Below are 8044 nucleotides of genomic sequence, written 5' to 3' on the forward strand. Positions count from 1 at the left end.
GCATCCGACGGTCTCTGGCTCAAATTCCAGCATTATCATTTACAGGCTCAAAGGTGCCTTTACTGGGAAGTTAAGTAAGCTTGGGGGGGGGGCTGCCCTACACCGACCTTCCCAAGGCCCTGGATCCCCCCTTTTAATATTCATTCTCTCCCTCCCAGGACCCTCCCTAGCTGAAGAAGCTTTAGGACCCACAACCCACAAATCTGGGTCCACCCTTAAGAGGTACCCAGGTCCACAGCATGGGGATACTGACGACCATCTTGGAGGGCTGTCCCCGGGATTCACCAGGGACCCTGAGTGCTGGCGCCCAGTGTCGTCATCGGAGTGCACTGCATTACCCTTGACCACAGGGACCCGTGCCTTGTGGATTTTCCCTAAAACTTGGGGCTCTGGAGAGAAAATCATGTCACGGGGCTACCTATGCCAGCCCGTCTCCACAGCTCTGGGAGGCAAAGCATTTCGATATTTAGACACTGCGGTCTTCTGATCGGTGCTGGGATCAGCGTGCAAAGGGAGAAGAACAGAAATCCAATTCATTATCTCACAGGTTGCTCCTCTCAGGTAAACATTGCTAATTGTATCTGCGTAACTAACCAACGCCATGTCCACCCCGTCTCCGTGATGTGCCGCATCTCCAGGGCACCCCACACCCACCGATCACCCAGCGCCACGGATAATGACGTGGGGCAGATGCAGTCACACATCTACCTGCCGCAACGTGTGTGATAAGCAGCAGGACAGAACCAGCTGCAGTCACCTGGTCTGCTTGCATTGTATTAGCCCCATTTCCATCAATTCCAGTTACCTATTGCCGCCATTATAACGAATCACTCCAAAACTCAGCTGTGGAAGACCTTACAGTAAGTATTGCGTGATCAGCTCCTGGAACGGGACAGGGCGGAGCGGGGGGGGGGTGGTGGTGCTGGGCTCAGTTAGGTGGTTCTCAATCCCTCAGGGCATCCCCGGGAGGTTGAGGTCTGGGGCTGGGCTTAGAGCCGCCAGAAGCCTCCCTCACTCATGCAGCTGGTCCTCGTGGTGCCGCCTGTCGGTGGGGCTCTCAGCTGGGGGTGCTCCTGGTGGGGAAGGCATGGCCTCCCGGGACAGGCAGGAACTTGTAGAACTCCATGGGGAAACCGCCCCTGATTTCATTAAGGCTGGAATAGGGCATGGGTTGGGGTGGGGGTAAGAGATGGGGCTGAAAAGCTGGCAGAAGCTAGGTGGCCAAGGGCCTCAGAAGCCCAGCCGGGGGTCAACTTCATCCTGAAGCCATCTGGTTTGGGGGGCGCCTGGGTGGCACAGGTGAAGCATCTGCCTTCAACTCAGGTCATGATCCCAGCGTCCTGGGACTGAGCCCCACCTGGGGCTCCCTGCTCAACCTCGAGCCTGCTTCTCCCTCTCCCTCTCCCCCTGCTCATGCTCTCTCCAGCTCTCTCTCTCTCTCTGTCTGTCTCTCTATCTCATGTGCGCTCACTCTTTCTCTCAAATAAACACATAAATAAGATCTTTTTAAAAAAGCTTTGGGCTTTTGATGGGTGGTTTTGGCTGCCCTTTATTTTTTTTTTAAAGATTTTATTTATTTATTTGACAGAGATAGAGACAGCCAGCGAGAGAGGGAACACAAGCAGGGGGAGTGGGAGAGGAAGAAGCAGGCTCATAGTGGAAGAGCCTGACGTGGGGCTCGATCCCATAACGCCGGGATCACGCCCTGAGCCGAAGGCAGATGCTTAACCGCTGTGCCACCCAGGCGCCCCTGGCTGCCCTTTAAACAGCTTTTCCCTGACCCTCTGGCCTCAGCATGTGCACCCAGCAGTGGGATGGCCTTTAGGAGGACCCTGGAAGAGAAGTAGGGTTTGAGGACAAGGACTGGCAGGATCCAGAAACCCAAAGTGTAGTCTAGAAGGGCGTGGGGTGTGGGGTCCTCGTGGGATTGTGCCCCTGGCCCTCCCAGCCAGGCAGCTCTGTTGGAGGTTCTGGGCCAGTGTGGAGCACTCAAAAGCAAGGGCGCTGAGCATGGGCCCCCAAATGCCCCCAGGTTTCAGGGTGGTAATGTAATCCAGGAGAATCTAACCCAGCAACCATTTTCAACATCGCTTTATGTTAATACTCAGTGTAATCCATTCATGAAATTGACATAATATCCACATAGCCTATAGGTACTTCTTGGTCCCCGACTTTTGCGGGGGGCCCTGAAACACTCGGTCCCTATTGTTGCAGTGGCCTGGCTGGGACACCAGCTGGGAGGCTGATGCTGTGATCCCAGGGAGGGCTGGCAGCAGAGCTGAGCTAGCCACACCAGGGTTTCTCCAAATGGTGCTCAGAACATTGCCTGCCTCTACATGCTGCTGGCTTTCCTAATAGGTCACAAGCACTTTGCAGAGAGGATGAAATCTGTCATCTTCTGTTTGCAGTGGCTGCCTGCTGGTGAGTGGAGACAGGGAGGTAGGGCTCCTGGGGTTCCCTCCTGGGGCTCCTGAGTGGTGGAGGGCAAGCTCGCGATGCTTCTGCGGACGACGCTGGAGCTCTCACACCCAGCTCTCTCTTAGCTTACAACGCCCTTCCTAGAGGGAAGACTCCTGATTCCTTCCTCCCCAGTGCTCATCACAAAGGAGAAGTCCTTCTGCCTCCTCTTCATCAGCTCCAGAAAACTCTCTCTGCCCAGTTTGTGATTTTGAACTCTTGCCCTGCTTGAGGTTCAGGGCGTGACCTATCTTCTCATAAACTATACCCCTCCCTTCCACCTTTGGACCTCTCATCAATCCCTCCCCACCTTTTCCCCACTTACGTGAACTGCCTCGGTATTCTCCCCCCAGCTACAATTTAGAACCTGACCTCAAAGGAGTTCATACCTGAAAGGAACTGTTCCTGCAATCTCAATTTCAACATGAGCCCACCTGCAAGCAATGTTGAGCATGTCCTGTGGACCCCATGACTGGGGTGTCCCCACCACAAGGGCTCACGCCCCCTCGGGGACAGCATTCTCTCTGCTCTGCATTTCCACAGCACGGACTGTCCCCTCAGCCTCATCTGCAGGGAGGGGCCTCAGGCAGTAGGAAAGTGTGGGGTCCCTGACGGGGGATCATCCTAGTCACGTGACCCGGACAAGCTGTTAACTCTCTCTCTCTGACCCCACAGCCACCAGGTCTCCTCGCCTGCTGTTATGGATTGAATTGTGTCCCCCCCCCAAAAAAAAAGACATGCTGGGGTCCTGACACCGAGGACCTCAGAACAGGACCTTATGTGGAGATAGGGTCTTTAGGGAGATGATCAAGTTAAAATGTCATTAGGGCGGGTCCTAACCCAGTAGGACTGGTGTCCTCCTAAGAAGCCAAGGCTGGGACACAGACCCCCCGGAGAGTGGGAAGTCACAGGGAGAAGATGGCCGTCTGCAAGCCAGGGGGGAGGCCTGGGACAGACCCTTCCCTCGAGGCCCTCAGAAGGAGGCAAGCCTGCCAGCACCTTGATTTCAGACCCCTCGGCTCCAGAACTGTGAGCCAACACATTCCTGTTGTTTAAGGACCCCATTTCGCGGTACTTGTTATGGCAGCCCTGGGACACTAACACACCTGCCCTGTTGACGTCCCGAAGGAGATCACCGTGCGGAGGTGCTGTGCTGGGTAAGTGCCACCGATCCATTCGTGCCGGGAGCAACCATGGAGCACCTACTGTGTGCCTGGGCCCAAGTCCGGGTGCCTGCAGGACCGACTTCAGGATGTCCTCTATTCGCTCCCCTGACGTAAGTCCCTCTCCCAGCCACCTGTGAAGTGGAGCCCGTCTCAGTCCTCACGACGCCTGGTTCATCATTAAGCACAGGGTAAGTACTGAATAAATGCCCGTAAAATTGATTTAGTATGGATTTGTAATAGCTGCAGGTTATTCAACGTACAATCTGTACGTGGGTGTGCTGAGTATTTTATTGTCCTCAGCACCATCCAGAAAAACTAATCATATTTAGATCCAAAATAGCCCCATTTATTTTGTGCCACGACAGGACAGCCTGGTTTTGTGGGGCATAGGATATTGGGCCCCAAGTGACAGCATCCCGTTTGCTCTCACGGCCTCACCGCACTTTGCACGGGTGCAGATCGTGGCTTTGGAGAGTGTTTTGAAGTGAGGTTACATTTTCTTGGTGTAGCCAACTGTAGATAAAGGGCATTTCATGTGATGCTTCTAATAATTCTAATACCCATGGAAGTCATTTTAAAATGACCTTTGAGAGCTCTGTTTTATTCTTCAATAAGAAAGAAAGAAAGAAAGAAAGAAAGAAAGAAAGAAAGAAAGAAAGAAAGAAAAAGAAAAAGAAAGAAAGAAAAGAAAGAAGAGAGGAAGAGGAAGAAGGAAGGAGGGAAGGAAGGAAGGAAGGATAGGGCAACACATTTAGGTCAAAAGCAGCCCCTGAGGTGTGTGGCTATCAAGTGACGCTGGGCAGAAGGGTTTTGGGCACGGCAAGAACGAGAATGCCAAGTGCGTAAATTAGAATGCCATCTTTTCCCTGCAAACGGTGAATAATTACAGATGCCGAGTGTCTCAGGGAAGATCTGCTGGGCATATGGCCCCCGTTTCCCTTCATGCCACTTTTCTTTGCTCCTCCAGGGTGCACGGAAGCCAGCGTGAGTCAGCAGTTGGCCACAGCACGCCGACACATGAAAAATAAGTGAGGACATGTTTTCAAGTTCCTGGGGAATGTTCAATCCAGAGCACATTTACTGAGTGGCTAAAATATGCCAGGTCCCATGAGAATACAGGAAGGGTCCTTCACGCAGGGAGCACATGACAGCCCAGTTCCGTGGTCATTTATTGAGTGGCTTCTGCATACCAAGCATGGCAGTGGCGGGGGGACAGAGGGGGAAGGTACCATGGAGTTGGGGGGGTGGAGAGACCAAGACAAATGTGCTGTGATTCCTGCCCCTAACAGAGTTATATATTCATGAGGGAGAGAGATTCATAAAGAGTCGCATCTTATCTTTTCCTTCTCGTAGTGCTGTCTAAAGGAGGCACAAGTATTACACCCATTTTATAGATGTGGCAACTGTGGCACAGAGGTCCAGCCATGGTGGGGGATGGGAAGTAAGAGAGGTGCTGTGCGGACCTATCCTGGCTCTGCGCGTTGGGCTGAAGTGGCAGCCCCAGTGTAGGAGAGGCAAGAGATCCCAGGCAAGAGATGAGGGGTAGACAGGTAAGCGGCCCACAAGAATGGAAGAGAGGGCTAAAACCGCAGAGGACGGAGTGACTCCCAGAGGAGAAGGGGAGAGGCGGCAGGGATGGGGTGGACTTTGAGCTGAGTTTGAAGACCAAGGAGGATTTCAGCAGGTCAGGAGGCTGGGGAAGCACAGGGCAGGTGGAGGCAGGAGCAGACCACTTGGGGTAAGGGTGGGGGGNGGGGATGCGGGGGGGGGCGGTGGCGGGGAGCCGGGAGGGCCGTGGATGGAGCACGGACAGGGGCAGAGCTCACAGGGCCCTGCTGGCATGCCATGGGGTTAGCTTTGTCTTGCTGGTGCCGTGGGAGACTCTGAAGAGGAATGTAACCTGATCCAGCCCGTGTGGGAGGCAGGTCACTGACAACAGTGGGCAGAATTGATCAGGTGAGAAATCGATGGACATCCAGGGGCCATTGCAAAGACTCCTGATACTCCAATTCTTTCTTACGGGGAGTCAGTGACCAAACCAGGGCACTGACCAAGGAGACTGGGGCTGGGCCCCAGGGACCAGAACAAGGGGAGATGTTCCACCCACAGCAGCCAGTGGTGGAAAGATCTGGAGGGATAAGGCTCCTGGTGACCATCAACATCTAGTCCGGGCATCCACGTCCGCCAGTCCAAAGATGCAAACGGGATCTTGGCAGAGTCAGAAGACTCTGGGTTGGAGGACGACCCTGGACAAGAGCCCCACTTGGCACTGAAGGGTCTTTGCGTGGTGGGTCTCAGGGAGGAGCTGTCTCCGGAGTTCAACAGAGAGAGAGAATAAGGACTCACATGAGGAAGGGGGATGAAGAAGCCAGCTCTGACTATGACAGGGGGGCAGGAGATCAAGCAGAAAGGCCGTTTCCGGGGTAGGAAGATCCACAGAGAGGCATGGGAGTAAGTCACGGGTGCCACGACTCGCTCACAGAACAACATTAAATGAAGTTCGACTGTGGAATTTCAGGTTCAGTGTGACTGCGTTCGTGCCAGTGAAAAAAATCACATACATGCATCGGAAAAAACTGGAAACGTATGCAGAAAACATGGACAGCGGTCTTTAGAAGATGGGGTTGTGAAAATTACGAACCTACTTTCTCTCATTTACCTGTGCTTGCCAAAATCTGTGTAATTAACATTTTTCTTTTGGCATGAGTTAGATTCGGAAAAAAGAAGAGGCCCGCAGCTGTAACCAGGCCTTCCCCATCACGTCAAAGCCAATTCAGGCAGCAGTCTGTAAAATGCTTACAGTGTTACCATTCTGGTCAGTGTCGTCTCAGCAGCAGCAGGAGCCTGAAAATAATGAGGACTTGAAATTATCCAGTCAGTACCAGCAGCAGTTTGTGATGGAAAAAATAGCCCAAGTCAACGTTATGTCCAGCCACGATCGCTGTGAAAGCTGCCAACTAGCCTTCCGGCTTTGTCCACCCACCCTTGCACATATCAGCCCTTGTCCTTCAGCCAGAGCGACCCTTTCATGCTCTCAATCAGGCGGCATGCTGATGCCAGTTTATGCCTCGGGATCTTTGCTCTGGTTGGTCCTTAGGCTGCAGTGCTCTTTCCTGATATCTGCATGGCTGGTTCACTCATCTGATCTCGGTTCAGACTCTACCTTCTCAGAGAAGCTTCCCCTGATCATAACAGGTAAAGTAGCCACCATCCCCCAGCAGACACCCTATAAAGTCTAACCTCGCACATCCACAGAACTTTCTGTGATGATGAGAACGTTCAGTATCTAACACTGTCCAGTGCAGTAGCCTCTAGACACTGGCTACTGACCACTTGAAATATGGCTAGCATGACTTTTAAATTTTATTTCATTTTGATAAATTTAAACATAACTGTCCACGTGGAGAGCGGCTGCTGTATTGGACAGCATGCCCTCACCCATTACCCGCCTTGTTTTGGTTTTGTTTTTTTGGTAGCACGTCAGCATCTGAAATGATCTCACTCATGTGTTTGCTTACAAATTCATTGTCTGTCTTCCTCCATTCGAACGTAGGTTCTGTAAGGGAAAGGGCTTGTCTGTCTTCTTCACCACTATAATCCAACCCCAGATACGCACAGTAGTGCAGTAAATGATGAGCAAATAATAAGAGAAAAGCCAGACTTTGTCAGGTATTGCCTTTATTTTGATGGTTTGGCTCAATCTTGTACCATATAACTTTTGCCAAATGTGGCAACTGTGGCACATCCCAAAACTCAGTGACTTACACACGATTTCATCTCACAGATCTGTGGGTTACGGAATGGTCAGCTGATCAGGCTGGGCTTGGTGGAGATCACTCCCACATCGAGCTTGAACTCACGACCCTGAGATCAAGGCCTAAGCCGACATGGAGTGGGACACTTAACCGACTGAGCCACCCAGGTGCCCCCAGTTTTTATTTAAGTTAAGATTGAGAGAGCTAATGCACGGAAAGACGGTCTAAACAGTCATCTCTATCTCAGTGTGCATGAGTTACACACTCTTCTCAGAGGTCAGGTTTGCATTAGGCCTACGTAGGCAGGAAAGGAAGGCACAAAGGGACGTTAGGGTCACCCAAGGAAAACTTGCTCTTGCTTCAAAATTTTGACTCAGGCCTGCATCTGGAGTCATCATTAAAAGCTGAGGGCATTGCTTTCTCCAGAAGCAGTCCCTTGAGAAAAAGACACAACAACCTCAAACAAATCAAAGGAAATATCAGACAACAAAGATTAGAAATGTCCAATTTTAATAGACAAGGCAAGAAACAATTGTTGGAGAGGATGTGGAGAAAGGGGAACCCTCCTACATTGTTGGTGGGAATGCAAGTTGGTACAGCCACTCTAAAACAGTGTGGAGGTCCCTTAAAAAGTTAAAAATTGAGCTACCCTATGACCCAGCCATC

General features: G+C 51.9%; 1 long non-coding RNA gene across 1 annotated transcript in view; it reads right to left on the minus strand.

Moving 5' to 3' along the window:
• Positions 1–4375: 4375 nt before the first annotated feature.
• Positions 4376–8044, minus strand: part of LOC117796072 — a 14529-nt gene continuing 10860 nt past the window's right edge. Inside the window, exon 4 of the long non-coding RNA XR_004620421.1 lies at positions 4376–6467. This is a non-coding gene — a long non-coding RNA (uncharacterized LOC117796072). The remainder of the gene's footprint in view (positions 6468–8044) is intronic.

This window comes from Ailuropoda melanoleuca, chromosome 14 (genome assembly GCF_002007445.2).
Source record: "Ailuropoda melanoleuca isolate Jingjing chromosome 14, ASM200744v2, whole genome shotgun sequence".
NCBI classification, from domain to species: domain Eukaryota; kingdom Metazoa; phylum Chordata; class Mammalia; order Carnivora; family Ursidae; genus Ailuropoda; species Ailuropoda melanoleuca.